A 16357-nucleotide genomic window follows, 5' to 3' on the forward strand; every position below is an offset into this window, starting at 1 on the left:
ACAACTTTTATACCTTTCAAGTCTCTATCTATTGGAGCATTTTTTGTTTGGGTAACTCGACCCAATTCAAAACCAGTGGAAAGCATCAGCCCAAAAGGAAAAGAGTTTGATTTGGCGTTATGACCAGGTGGTCTCCCAAATGTTGATGAGGTCACTTTGGCCATAAATAGGGTTTCATGTCTCATATCACAAAATAGCTTGGTGGCATAAGTTTCCACAAGGGCTTGACACAACCAAGGAGTGTCCCCCAACTATGGAGTGGAATGAGTCAGCATGAAAGCAAGTTGGATTGAGTGAGGAATGGTGGAATGATTGAACACCCGAATAGCATGTCATTGTGAATGAACTGAGGGAGTGCATAGGTAAAAGCCAACATAAGTGGAGCAAGCCACATGGAAAATTTTAGGGGCTAATATTAGGTGGGCTAATTTTCCATATTTTTTTCAAAAATAAGATTTGTCAAATTCCATTTTTTTCTAAAAATGATTTGCCCAAATTTTAATATAAAATAGTTTGCCTTAAAAATCCCAAAAAACTATAGATACTATAAAAAATCATTGGAAATTTGAATATTTTACAAAAAAATCATCAAAAATTTTATATTTTTGTATTACTCATTAGTAAGATTCACAATGATTTATAAATTGTAAGATAATTTTTCATCCTCAAAATTTTATGAGCATGATGTGGGTGAACTGCATAAGGGAGGATCTAACCCAATCGAAGTGTGAGGATCTAACCCAATCGAAGTGTGAGGGGCTGCAACCATAAAGGAGATGCATCATGTCACATATAAGTAAGAAGCAAGTTCCAATTGAATGGAGGATGGAACAAAAAGAAACAAGAAGAGGTACTAGCACAAGAGGTAGCGAAGTTTTGCAGCAATGGAAGAATGAGCTAGGAAAGAAGAATAGAGCTAAGACGAGGAAGAGAACTCGATGAGGTCTACGCTAGCATAGACGAATCAAGCAAAGCAAGTGTTGAACTGATGGGTTGCCCTGATATGGTGGAGACGACCTGACTTATCATTCAGATCAGGTGGTGAAGCTTAGCAAGTGTAATATAATATATATATATATATATATTTATATTTATTTATTTATTTATTTATTTATTTTTTTTTCTGGCCTTGTTTGTTCTAGACAGGGCTAGCCTTTATCTCGGGACCCTTCTGTAAATATTTTTACACTGGCTAATAAAAGAAGAATTCGAGAGGGCTGTTCCGTAAACGTGTGCATTGGGATGGTAATGAAGTTAATGTGAAGTCTTTATATATGTTGTGTAAGATTGTTTAATTGAAGTATTGTGACAATAAATTTTATTTGAATAGTTATGAGATTCCATTAAATAATATTAATTTTTGGGAATCATGATTGTCATTAGATCAAAATCTGCAGGTTTTAGTCAAAGGTTGCATCACCATAGATAAGGCTCCACAAGAGGTGGTTAGTCTAGGTCATGAAACACATGAGAAGTGTTGGTTTATCCAATGTCCAACAACCTGCAGTGTTAATCAATGATCACATCGCTAGAAACAAGGATCCAAAAAGGTGGTTAGTCCATGTCACGAAACACACAAGAAACATTGGTTTATCCAATGTCTAACTATGATGCAGAACTTATAGAACTTATATAAGTAAACTTGTTCTGACACTTAATCTAGATGGAGTAACATTGTATTACTCTAAACAGTTACAAAACACATCAGTACCACACACTAGAGCGATCATGGTGTGTCCAAAAGACACATGGTAACCATGCACAACCCCTTAAACTAAAACTGATAAAGACTAAAGTGCCCACAAAACTTGTTTTATGGGCTAACCATTCTTCACAAATACAACTATGTAAACCAACAATAAACTTGTTGAAACTTAAACCACCCATTTTCACTTTTTCCCATAAAAAGCTTTTACAATTTCAACTAAATGGAGTTTATAGAATGGCAATTGATAGAGTCAAAACTCTATATAAAATGAAATCTCACAGTGCAAAGAGTTTTTTCAATCACGATAGTTGATGTCATTTCCTCTACCAAGATAAGTGCTATGGAGAAGGTGAGTGTTGGAACTTGGATTCATGGTGAACATAATTTCTGAGATAATAATAAATTTGGTATTTATGGAAAACATGTGGGTTATATTAATGAAGGATATAAAGGTGGAGGAATTGTTTGCACAGTTAAAAGTGGTAAAAAAAAATAAAAAAAAAAATAGCAGTAGTAGTGTTTGAATTATGATTTTGATGGTGGAAATAAATTCGATACCCTTAAAACCTCTGGAACACCCAAATCTTGACCTCTAGCACACCCAAAATCTTAACGTTTAACAATAATAAACTAAATTTACAAAAATCCCTATAAATTTTATAAAAATCTTGCAAGAATTTTTATAATTCTCCTGTTAGTTAAACTGTAAATTTACAATCATTCCTACTGATTTTATCAAAATCTTGCAAAAACTTCTATAATTTTCTAAAACAGTCTGTTTAGACTATATGAATGAGTATAATTTTCGGGGAAAAAGCAGTCTGCTTAGACCCTATAAATGAGTATGGGTGCCTCTAAACTAAACAAATGAGCGAAAAGTAATGGCATTCAGGTACCTTTTTCTGGATGAAATCACTGGTCGTGGGTTAAATTAATGTCAGAGGTTGTTGGCATGTCATGTATGATAAGGAATCCTATGTTAACAAAAGCCAAATTTGATAACTGTAGCAAATTATGTCGGGCAGTATGCTGAAATAGCCTAAAGAGCACGACCGGCAGGCGACGCGTATCTCGTGCCTTTGCTGGCTTGCAGTTAACAGAACACTGAAATAAAAACTGTCAGAATCCAAGGCCAACATCAACCCACTTAGAAAACTATTATAAAGACAAGTGAATATAAATTAAGATCATGCGGTTTTGAATGATCCTACGTAGCATCTTGTGTGTTGTGCTTGTGAGTTGTGCCTCTTAAGGGTAAAATAACGTGTCTCGATGTGAAGAGGCCGGTACAAAGCTCTAGGGGCATTGATAGTTTATATATGGGTTGTTATTTTGCGTGTAGCTATTAAATATTATATAGTAAGTTAATGTTTTGTTTAATTTTTCTTTTCAGATTATTGATATTATTAATTGAAAATTATATTATCTTTGATTTACAAATAAAATAGAAAAGTAGTAAATTAATGTAGTAAAAGTAGTATTTTATATATATATATATTTTTAAATCACAAATGTTGATATTATGAGTAAGATTATTTGGACAATTACATGAAAGATTATTGGTTCAACCTGTTTGGAATCTCAATCTAAGTTCATTATCAAGACTCGATTGAGGAGTAAGATCAATAGATTGGTGAAATATATTTTAGAGATGCAACTGTCATCTCTGAGATATATTTTAGCAATCTGTTGATCTAGCTCCTCAGCCTGGTCCTCATGATGAACCTAGATTAAGGTTGGAAAAGCGTCCATCAATCTTAACCATTATATCATGAATCACAAAAGCATCCAATTTAAGAAATATTGATACTATTAACTTTAATATTAAAATATTAAAATTTTCATATTTTTTAATTCTAAGAAAAATAGATCTCGGCATTAAACCAACTAGATATATTATTACTTATAAATTTGAAAATAAAATAAATTATATTTAAAAAATAATTAATTAATTTTTTATTATTTTCCATTTTTCGAAATTTCGGGTTTCTTGTTAGTCCCTCACAACCATCTTCTCACCACTAGCTATACAGCTTCATGTACCGGAATCCTTCCCTCGTAGATGTATTATAGCGGATTCCAAAATTACTTGTTACTCTGAGGCACGACATCTCCAAGGTACATGAGACAGCAGGCCATGTACTTGTCGTGGCGAGGATCGCACTTGGCCATCATGGAGGACGGCTTGAATGCGCTGTTAGTAATTTCTGCCAAAGAAAGCTGCTCATGGTAGGCCTTTTCTGCAGAGATCACGGGGGCGTAAGATGAAAGCATAAAGTGGATTCGAGGATACGAGATCAAGTTTGTTTGAAACTCTGTTACATCGACATTCAAGGCACCATCAAAACGAAGGGACGCGGTCAATGAAGACAAGTCAGTTCAGAATCCAGATTTGTGTACGTGGGATGTTCAATGTCCAAAGAATGGCGAAAATTATCGTAAATCGCTTCATTGTAGAGGAGAACGGCCACAAGAGAGTGCGTACAGAGAACGTTGACAGCTCAACGACCGAAGTTGAGAGCTGTGGTGATGGATACATCTCAATCTGGCGGTCTCGAACCCATATCTTAGTTATATATTTCGGGTTTAACCTTTCTATGAACAAACTGAAGAATAAATATATTAGGTCGCCTATGCAAATTCTCGGTTACTGTATTAGGTCAATTATTAATATGGCAACGTCAAAAAGTGTAGTCGGTCATGACGAAGAAATAATGTTGGAGTGTTTTGGAGTTGAGCCGAACCCATGTCTCTTTTGTAATGCAGATTCTGTAACGCCAATATCGCCTTGAGTTTATGGCCATTGTGGATTTTCTAAATATTTCTGTATATGTATATATCGATTAGGTTTTATATACGTCAGATACTAGAATATTCTAGAAATTTACAATAACCATAAAAATACTAGGATAAATAGTTTTCGAAATAAATTACGTTGTGTAACTTAACCCAGTAAGGATAAACCTTACCTACTCCAGGATTTAAGACCAAGATTCCCAGAATCAAATAATATATTTAAAGGCCTGCCTTATTGTCTGAAGTATTGATCTGAAAAGATGACTTCAGATAAGGGTTAATGTGGTCGAGCCTGTAGCATCCTCTCCTGAGCCGATGGCGGCTTATTAGTCGAGTCTTGGTTGTCGAACATGGAGTTCAATATTCTGGGCTCACGGTAACTCCCCCTCCCTTGTATTTCCCGCCATTGTTTCCAGCTCAAGCTAGAAGACGAGTTGATTTTTTTTTTTTTTTTTAATCTTTCTTTTAAAGCTAATATGACCAGCTTTGCATCTTTTTGTCTGAAATGATCCAGTTCAGAGAGAAATTTGGTGGAAGTAAATATCTCAGGGAAATTTTAATCAAATTATTTAAATAGAAAAAAGTTTAGAGATTCCACTTAAAAGAATAGCAATTCACAGGTATTCTGTAGCTAAAGAGCAATTCACAGATATTCTGTAACTCAACTTCCAAATAGAGCTATCGATGCAGTGAACTTGACCTTGCTGCATGATCTTGAGGTATATGTAAGTGAATTGTTGCACAACAGTATGCATCTCTTTCAAATATCACCTCCGTTTTCACGTCAGCTTTTCAAATGTAGTTAAGTTTGAAACAATTTCTGTCCACCATAGTTTTTATATTGATTTTTATATATATATATAGATAGAGGAATTATATTAGTATTTAATTTTAAAGTTATCCCTAAGCCAAACATGAAATTGAAGTATGAGATCCCCTTGTTTGTGAGATAAGGGATCCACCTCAGCTCAGGGATACATATTTTACCTTTCTTGTTTACATACTAGACCTCTCTAGTACCTCTTAGGAGGAAACACGACCCATTAAAAGTATAATGTTACCTGTAATATTAAATATATTATTTATATTTAATATTATATTTTATTATTAATATTAATAAATATAAATATAAATATAAATATAAATATTAAATATTAATCACTAGCATATATTCATTTTAAATAAGGATTTAACATGAGTGGGGAGGTATCTAATTTTTTCACGTGTAATCTTTTTTATGAGTAAACATTATTTAAATATTTTGTATAGTTAATTAAATCCTTATCCATCACACATCATACTGTGGAATAAGCATCTCTGCTCAATAATATAATATTAATATCAATATTAATATTAAATATTATAATATATTAATACTATATATTATATTAATATTAATATCAATATTAATATTAAATATTATAATATATTAATACTATATATTATATTAATAGTATTAGTATTAATATAGATTTATTTTAAATTTTGATTTATGAGATGTTTAAAGAAATCAAATATCTTTTTATTTTTTTCTAAAAAATTGTTTATATTTCCAAAAATTTAATTTATTCCAATATTTAATAGGTCAAAAATTAAAATAATCTAAATTAATAAATTACAATGTGCATAATACATACAGTGCATAATACATATAATACATATATTTTGATAATAAATTTTGTTAATAACTTTAAAAAATAAATTATTAAATATAACCGCTCCTAATTATAATTAAACTTTGTATTATCTGATTTCTAACCGCAAAAACTTATAAATATCCATAAAAAAAATTTAAATTTTAATAAAAATATCTATTTAATGATTTAAAAAATATTAAAAGCTTTTTTTTCCTACTTCTTATTATATATATTTGTTTAAGCTATTGATTTTACGATGCAAGTGTTTTTGGTTAACATGACTATTGTAAAAGCATGTGCACGGCTAACTTGAATATAAGTATACGAATTTGATTGAATATAAGTATACGAATTTGTAAAGGTTTAGTGTTTTAAATAAGATATGTACACAGTTAAATATCAATGTACATTCGTTGTACATTAAGCACAATAACTATGTGTTTTTCTAGGTTAAGACTAAACTAAGTACCCACGGGGAATTGAATCAGTGTCGCAAGGAGTGCCTTAACAGCGCACCCATTCACTGTCAATCCAAAGCCCCGTGGGCTAGCACAATAACTATGTTATGTTATTAGTGTGATTTAAATTGTGATGGAGCTTTAATAATATTTTATTTGTATTAACCGAAGGAACCATTATTAACTTTATGAGCTGTTTCAAATCATATATATTTACAAATCATAATAAGATAGAGTATTCCACAATATTCATCATCATTGATTTAAAGACAGTAAAGTAGAGAAAATGAATATGATGAGGATAATTTTTTTCAATTGAAATTAATTAAAATTGGTTTATAGAATTGAAGAAAGGTAAAAAATAAGTTAAATTTTATTATAAATTTATTTATGCTTCCAAATTGTTAAGCGAGTATTTTAAGATCACTATAGATTTGATGATAGAGGATGTTACGAAGGTTTATATTGTGATATATATTTTAAAATTATGAGCTAATTTAGTTATATAAGGTATTTTCAGATAAAGTATTTTTTATGCTTATCTTTTTAATAATATAAAGATGATAAATTATTTTATTCTATGGTATTTTACAATTATGGATATCTATGCAAAATCATTAAAGTTGGCTCATAATTTAACAAAGTTGATTTTATTATTTACACTAGTCAAAAAGAAAAAGAAAAATGTGTTCTTCTTAAATAAGATTGACCACAACCTTGTATCATCCCTATTTCTTTTCATCCTCTAACTCTTTCTCTCACCACATATTGTCCTTAATTTTAGTTGTGATAGTATTTTTGTTATTGAATATATTACGTGGAATGAGATTACTTTTTATTCCCCAATGATTGCACAATATGGCATCTTCACGCCATTCCTCCTAAAGTAGTTGGTGGATTTGGTTGGAGTTTGAAGTGATGTTTTAAGCAACTCTCGTATCATACAGACCCAAAATGATTTCCATAATTTTTTTTTTATCTCATTCATGGTTTCTTGGAAATGAAAGAGAGATAAAATTATACTTGATAATGTCATTTCCATGGATTGATGAGTGAAGAAAAGATGTAAGAATATATTCGATATGTGTCTTTTCATGGTTTCACAAGGACAACGAGATAGATAAGTAATCTCATCTAGAGGGAATGAGCCACATAATTTATGGATCTATCTACTAAGTTGGTGGAATTGACCTATGCAAAGAGAATGAAAAATTCACTAGAAAATTAAATCCACCTGTCATAGTGCCTCTCTTGACAAGTAAAAGGGTTGCTAAATAGAGGAAAGTTGTTGTAAATGGAAAGAGGTCAACAATGACTACAATGGTGATAAGTGTGATAAAAGTAAATAGTAACGTAGTACTATGCATCAAAATATATGCATCAATATGCATATGCAATAAAAAAAATAATAAAAGTTTAGGAAGCTCCTTCAAATATAGCCAAAATATAGATGAACTAAAGAAAATGAGGCTCAACTTCAATTGGTAGTATGTTAGAAGGAGGGTACTTGGGTCTACAATTAAATGTAGAATGGGCATGAAATGGAAAGAAAGGTATTAATATAGGGTGTTCATGTAGGGTAGGAACTATTGCACAAGTTAAGATGTGCAAAAGAGAAATGATATTGTCGCAACCTGATGGGATTGAAATTAAGACATGATGATGGCACAATTGATGGTTAATAAATCAAACAGTGGGGAAGAACCTATCCTTGTATGCTACTTTAGGAAATACACCTCATGGTTCAGTAGATTTCACCCAAAAAAAATCCACCTCATCCTATATAACCCATCCTAAAAGATTAAAGCCATGGTTTAATTGCAAAGAGACATAATTCTAGGAGGTTTGGACCACGTAACAACAAGATCATGTTTTTAATTTCTTAATTTTTTTTTTTTTCATTTGATGTATAAGAAACTTAACTTAATTTTTTTATCTTCATAAATATATATCAATCTATTTCAGTTTGTACTTATGGCATTTGAATGGTGTGAATGATACTCATTTGATAATATACATGCATGTGTGTAAAATTATATTAATTATTTGTAAAATTCCAATGCAATGCATACTTATCCAATGATGTATCCAATGCATTAGATCTTCTTGGTATATGTTGATAATTAATGAGCTTGAAACATATTTCAAGAATATTCACTCTCAATTATTTTCAGAACAATATAGGACTCATAATTGAATAGACATGAGTTAACTATGAAACTAGTAGCTAGGAATCCAACCTAACAACTATCTTGTGAATGCGAAGAGAATCTTCCTTAGAAAAATCTCATTGACAACACTATACTTTGTAAAATTGTTAGTTGCAATACAGAGGAATATGCCCCCTGAACTCACTAGTTCATTTGTAGCTGAGAATATAAACCCAGTGCTACAAGAAATGTTCCATGAGCTATGATTAGCAACATCCATGACTCCTATGTAAATTGAGGTGGATGTTGACATATGAAAATCAAGAACTAAACTTGCTAAGCATCAAACCAAAATAGATGAGACACACACCAAAATAAAAATGCACACCACACCAAAATATAGTACATAGTACACAAAACACCATGTGACCATGTTGATCCAAATATTGGGGGTTAATATCTAGAAGGCTCAAATTTTGAGAGAGGAGGAGAGAAAACATATAGATATGCCATGAGACTAATCACCAAAACATTGATAAAAATGCAAAAGTTAAATACATAAAAAAATATATGAATATATGGAGAGAGACAATTGGAGAAGAAGGATTCCATTAAGAAGAACCATTACATGTAATGCGCCCAATTTTGGAACTTCTCCTTCTTCACTTTCACTCTCTTCCTATTTCCTTTTATAAAACCTTTTTACAGAGTCAATATTAATTAGGTTTTACTTCATCGGTTACATATCTATCAAGTTCCATTTTACAAAAGAAAATTACTTTATGACTTATACATTTGAAATTAGATATAAGTACCTGTAATATTTCAATCACTCCGCCCCCCATAGAAAATGATGGTCCCCATCATCCACTTATGCTAAAAAATGAGAGACCAAATTATATTTAATGCATCACTATGATTACAATATGCTATAAAAGAAAGAAGATAATGGCTCTGCGTGGTTAATCCATAAACGTGTGTTTGTGGATGACACATAACCATCATGATTACAATGCACGCAATGGTAATGGGGAGAAGGGTTTTGTGTGTATAACCCATAGTTGTGGGTTTTGGGATGAACCATAATCGATTTGGAAATGGAAAAATTGGAGAATGGTTTCTTATGGTTTACCTATAACCATGGGCTTTCAGATGACCTATAACCTTGGTTTTTTTATTTTTATTTTTATTTTTATTTTTAATGGGCCTTTGAATGTGACTTTATTGATAACTTTTGTCATGGGTAATGAAAAAAAATCTGAGTGGAGATCCATTTTAGGTATCAAAGATTCATTTCCATTTATACAAGATTATTTATAATGATATGTGAAGTGAGAGTATCATTCCTGAAACTCAAGGTATGAGTGACTGTACTACTTTGTAGACATATGTGACATTAATTGATGATGTCTATTAAAATAAGTAATTGTATCAAATTCCATAAAATAAAAAAAAATAAAAAAAAATTAGATAATTGAAATTCCTTTCAAATAAGCTATTGTGAACCCTCTTCAATGCTCTATAAAGGTCATGGCACCTACATGAATTTTGTTTAATATTGTCTTCCTAATTTCTATCCATTATTATGCTTCTATGGTGGCCATACGACTAAGGGACATATGAGAATTGGATTAAGTGAGGGAACCCAAGATTATAGATTACACATAAAATTTATTCATTTTAAAGTTATGACATGGTTGTACTAATTTGTAGTAGGGGTGATTTTAAGAACACCAAGTGTAGAGGGCCACAAAGGATGGCATGGGTTTGTAGATCAATATGGATTATTGCGGAGGTCATGGAACATGCATGTTGCAGACCAATGGATGTAGTGAATCCATTTAAGGATGCTAATATAATGGTGAATGAAGGTCTAAGGGTATAAAACCCTATAATTCTTATGGAGAAATTGTGATACTTATAATGTATGTCCTAACAAGTGGACTCCAAAAGTGTCAAATGTAGATTGGATAATTCTGCAAAATTTTGAAACTTATACATTCTTCAAACCTTGGTTCCCATGGAGTCATAACCTACTTCAATACTAATGATCCACATCTTTTGGGCTAAGATCTAAAAGACTTGAATGCCAAGAGAGGAGGAGATAAAATATACAAATCTTTAATGAAATAAATCACAAAGAATTTGATAAACATACAATAACTAAATACATCACAAAAATATGATGAGTGAGAGAGAGAGAAATATGATTACAGAAGAAGGATTCCATTAAGAAAAACCATTACATGCAATGAAGCCAATTTTGGGACCTATCTTTCTAAACCTTCACTCTCTTCCTATTACCCTCATATAAGGTGTCTTGTTGATAAATTGAATTTTAATTATGTGTTATTCCATCAGTTACATAGCCATCAAGTTCTCTTTTACATAAAAATATGACTCTATGAGTTATATGTCTAAATTTATTGTATAATCCCCCCTAATATTCAGATCACATGGGTCCTATGTATATTAGTGTTTCAGATAGATCCCATTGTGAGTCTACAAAAATGTATTTCCATCATAGTCAAATAGATTGTAGACCCTTTTTATGGAAAATATATATTAATATAAAGATCATGCTAAAGGGGTTCTAGATTTCCTACACCTAGTATATCAGGATATTAATCATAAACCTTATTCTCTTCTTTCCGCTTCGGGACAAGATTTAGCCTCCTTAGGAATTATTAAGGTTCCCTTTGCATTTTTATAGATTTGGTACTTCTCCTTCACATTCTAATTTTAAATATACTTTGCTCATATAAATAAATACAACATTCAATCTTCTACACCTACGAGTGGACTAGATGGTTTAAAATAAATAATAAGTATAAAATGAAACTAGGAAAGAAGAATCCCAATAAATATAAATATGTATCTCATTCCATCACATCCATACATTCATACCATGAGAAAAATAGATTCTAAGAAATATAAATAAAGAGAAAATCAAATTGATGCACCAAATATTTCATAGAGATTTAAATGATTTCAATTATTTATAATCATAATATGTATATGAAAACAGTCATAGGGTATTATGCTTTATGCAAGTCTTTGATACCACAAATGACATGAACTCTTGAAACTACTATCTGCAACAGTAAAAGTATATTACAAATTGAAGTTTAAGCTCGAATAAAGTGCGTTCTTATTGCACTACGCAATGTTCTTGATACTTAAATGATAGAATAAATTGATTAGTCCTAAATGGATTGGGATGGTGCTTCTATGGAAAAAAAAATATTATAGTAACTTAGAATAACAGGTAAATGTAGGTAGGGAAAGGATTTACAAATGAAAAACAAACTTAATGAAGTAGAATCATCAAATGTTGGGAATAAGGGAGGAAAAATTATTCAAAAAGAAAAATACGCTTTTAACATTTGTAGAGGGGTGATGGATGTAATGATCCCTCTTTCAACTTTCAAAAATTGGTGTGCGTGTTTGTGTGTGTATCCTCGAACTTCATTTTTTCTTCATATAACTACCTTTAGTACCTATTTAGGATTAATATTTTTTTTAAAGGATGTTTTGAGCCAATATCGTATATATTCCTTCATAACTGACACTGTGAAATCCTATTACCATGAGTACAAAGATTTCTTCCTCCATTTCAAAAGTAACTAACAATTAGTGATATTAGTGATGTTAGTGACAAAAGTAACTAACCATATTTTAATCTCTTCCAAAAAATTAGTGATATTATCAAATTCATTGGTCCATGTTGTTATTATTATAGTCATCTCTTCTTGTAATTGATTGTAAGATATCCAAAGGGAATCTCTTGTTAATTGTGTTATCACATTTTAGTTTCAAGGTAATGACTTTAGGGGTAATAGCTGGGAGCATTTCTTTGAAGCTTTTGAAAAAAAATGTAGGAGTGCTGAAAAATATTTTGTAAGCATCGATTCAAATATTTTAAATGAAATCAATGATAGATTAAGTGGCAACAACTATTCATTTTCTTAAAAAAGTAGGCACTGTGGAAAAAACTGTCTTTGGTCTTCTTTGTGCGTATATATGCTCTCGGTTTTTGATGCAAGGTTTTTAGTTATTAAGTACTGGGGGTTTTCGTAGAGGTGAAATAAATCACATAGCGTCAATCATCACTTCCGGGGCTTGCACCCAGTAACCAGGACTTCCTAGGAGGTCACCCATCCCAGATCGCCTCTAGCTCAAGCAGGCTTAACTGTGGAGTTTTCCCCACAATCAAGCCCACATAGCTTGCTACCCCATTTGCAAAAACTTAGCAAGTATTGTGCCTCGTGAACCATTCAAGTAGAGTTCCCTTCACTCTTTTGAATTAAGCATTGGGGGTTTTCGCAGTGCATTATATTAGATACCATTTTTTTTGGGATTCAACTGCATTAAGTAAGTCATTCATCTATGACCATTTCCATGAGAGGTAGTCGTAACTAAATAATTTCTCATGATTTTTGAATATTCCACTTAGCACGCATTTCAACGGGTGATGGTCACGGGGGTGAAGAAGTTGGATTGAAACTAGTGAAATAAATCACACAGCGTTAATCATCACTTCTAGGGCTTGGACCCTTCAAGTTTATTTCAATGACTACGTCAACCAAATCTTCAATCCAACACAAACCAATAATGTAGACCTTTCACTAGAGGAAGAAAAAAAATTAAATAAAATTTAAGTCACATTACTGACAATTAATTCATCGTCGCTCTTTTTGAAAATATTTTGACAAAGTGCTGACAATTAATCTTTCAACGAATGGATAAAATACATTTTTCAAGGTGGCAATAAGGGGTTTTAATCATGACATAGATCATGCAGGATGGATTCACACACCAAGATTCAATTTTGATGAATCAAACCCGAGATCGTGGTGAACTTTATATTTTGAACATGATGACAAAACTATGTCTTTTTTTTACTTTGTTTTTCCTGTAAAAGATAGTAACTTTGAGCACAATTTCCAAAAATATGGAAATGAATTTTTGAAAACTAGAAGAGATTTTGTTGTGAATGAACACATTAACAAAAACCACTCTCCATTTTTACACATGTGTCACATTTTGAGAGATATAAAGGAATATTTGGAGCCTATTTTTCAGGAATTCCCTTGAATTAATTTTTTCTATATTTAGAAAAATGCCTAATCAACTTTTAGTTAGAGTTCCACCTCATCAATTCAACTTGGGGATCAGATATTATCTCCTCCTTGATTTTTATATATTTACTAAGCTAAATAGAGATGAAGAGTTTTGAGATCCATTATTTTTGGATCTTGAACAATTTGTAAGTATTCTATAAAATAAAACATGAAATACCTAGGGTTCATATTTTTTGGAAAAACTTTATGCATTGTTGTAAACTTTGAGATTAATATATTTTTCTATAAGAAGTCTTATACGTGCAATTTCAAAGATTCATGTGTGAATGATTTCCTGTCTGTTTTCTACTGTGTTTACCTTGTCATTATCCACACCTTTGAACATTAGTCTTCAGTATTTGAAAAAATCTATATGAATTTGAATTCGAGTTCAAATCTCAAGTTCATGTTATTCGAAATTCTTATGTGTTTTTGAGCCTAAATATCATTTGTAGAAATCACTTTTAGTGCTTTTTGTTTGATGTTTATTTTTTATAGTCTTCTACCATATCTTGATGATAACCTGCCAGAGAAATCATTAGCTATCTTTCCTTTATTTATAATTGTCCATGTAATCTTTGATTAGCAAGTATTTATTTCTGTTAGAGACTCCATGCCCAATGGTCCTTTCCTTTTCGTTCCAAACCAAATTCATTTCTTAGAAGTAAATCTGGCCAATGAGCATATTATTGACCTACTACTACAACGATCTTGAGTAGTAGAGTTAATGAGAAATCCCTCTCCAAATTGAAGGATCAACATTCAATCCATGGGGGCTTCACCGAAAAATAAATACCATATCACGTGCATTCATATTGGGGTATAAAAAATGAGGGAAAAATGAAATAATATATTGAGAATACAATAGGGGCGTAAAGGGATTTTATATGTTGTATAGAAATGTGTGTATTATAAGGTATTGTTTATAGAATACATTGGCCATGTGGAGGCAAAAAACAAGTGGGCTAGAGAAATAGAGGTTCATGATTATTGTGGGAGTATCGAGAGTGGGAGGGAGAATGAAAAAGTATGGTAACATTAGGTCCATAGTATCCTAATATTCAAACCTATGGCCCGAGTATTGACATGCAATTCATGGTAATGTTAAATTCTTAAAGTAAAAGTGACATTCTCCTTTATCTTTCATTTTTATCCTTTTAATTAAATTTTTAACATTACCATGAAATGAATCAGGATGTTTGCGCGTGGTTCCTACCTCATTAGATATCATATGGAGAAAGTATAATTTTAGATCTCACTCGAAATCCGACAGACTTATTATCTTTTCAGGATCTCAGGAATGGGGGGATTGCAATGTTTCCATTGGATTTTGTCATGTACTAGGGTATGGAACTCATATTTAATCAAGAGAACCAAACCCTCTATGTACCTTAATGTTAGTGACATTGGTTGTCAAACTCCTTTGTCTTGACCCTACTAAAAATGTACCTGTCACTAAAACAAACTATTGAATTTACATGCTACATGTTTTCTATGTTATGTTAATGCTTAGGGGATGATATTAATGAAAAATATCCCAAGAAAACCAATGATTTTGATTATATGTAGGTATTTTTTGTAGCATGATTTTTTTGGATGCTAGAGGCCATCCAGAGCCTATTTTTTGATGTTATTTTCATTATGTGAACCCTTACATGCTATATAAATGAGAACTTGTAATTTTTGGACCTATGGTTGATGAAGATTATAACTACTAGATGAACAATCTTATATGGTTTAATCCATGTTTTTATTCTTTTTATCACAAATTCATCATTCTACATGCTTTTGTTGACATATTTGCATCAAAATATATATTATATAAAATTGACTCCCAAAATTCTCCCAACCTGAGAAATTTTGAAAATGTCCCTCCTCCCTCCTACTTCCACTCCCACTTCCTACTTATTCTCTTGCTTCTCCCTTCCTCTCCCATGCCCAAGCATCCTTCCTCCAGAACACACATGCATCACATTACTACGACCTCTATGATCTATGTCTAATGTGTGTGTGTTAATATGTTTTACCTGTTGCTCAGCTAGTGATCCTACCAATGACAGGGAAGTAGGGAAGACAAAAGATATGTCACCTTCACCATTTCCTTACATTAGTGATGAGAATGTTGAATGAAAGTGAAGAAAACAATGATACCAATTATTGCTTGGTAGAGGGCACATGCATGCCACAAGATGGTGCATGCATGCTAAGGGCACGCATGTCACACCTTCAATTAATTCTAGTTTATATGTTGTTTCAAATTTAGCAATTCCAGTTTCAGATATATTTTTTCTATTATTAGATATTTTCTTTTGTTATTTTTAGCATGCATGATCTATTCTTACTAAGAGGGTGCAAATATTTAGTCAATTAGAGTACTTGCGCATGAGAAAATCACATCTTAGGTATAGGACACAGATATCAAGGAAGGGATGCATGCTTGCATGCTTCAATTCATCTTTTGATGGAGACACACTTGGCACTCTTA

At 31.7% G+C, this 16357-nt stretch overlaps 1 pseudogene; it reads right to left on the reverse strand.

Annotated features, from left to right (window-relative positions):
* Positions 1-3793: 3793 nt before the first annotated feature.
* LOC149194009 (tubulin alpha-2 chain pseudogene) lies at positions 3794-4247 on the reverse strand (annotated as a pseudogene).
* Positions 4248-16357: the final 12110 nt, after the last annotated feature.

Source organism: Pinus tabuliformis, chromosome 2_2 (genome assembly GCF_031772625.1).
Source record: "Pinus tabuliformis cultivar Carrire ecotype Pingquan chromosome 2_2, CPIR1, whole genome shotgun sequence".
Lineage (NCBI taxonomy): Eukaryota > Viridiplantae > Streptophyta > Pinopsida > Pinales > Pinaceae > Pinus > Pinus tabuliformis.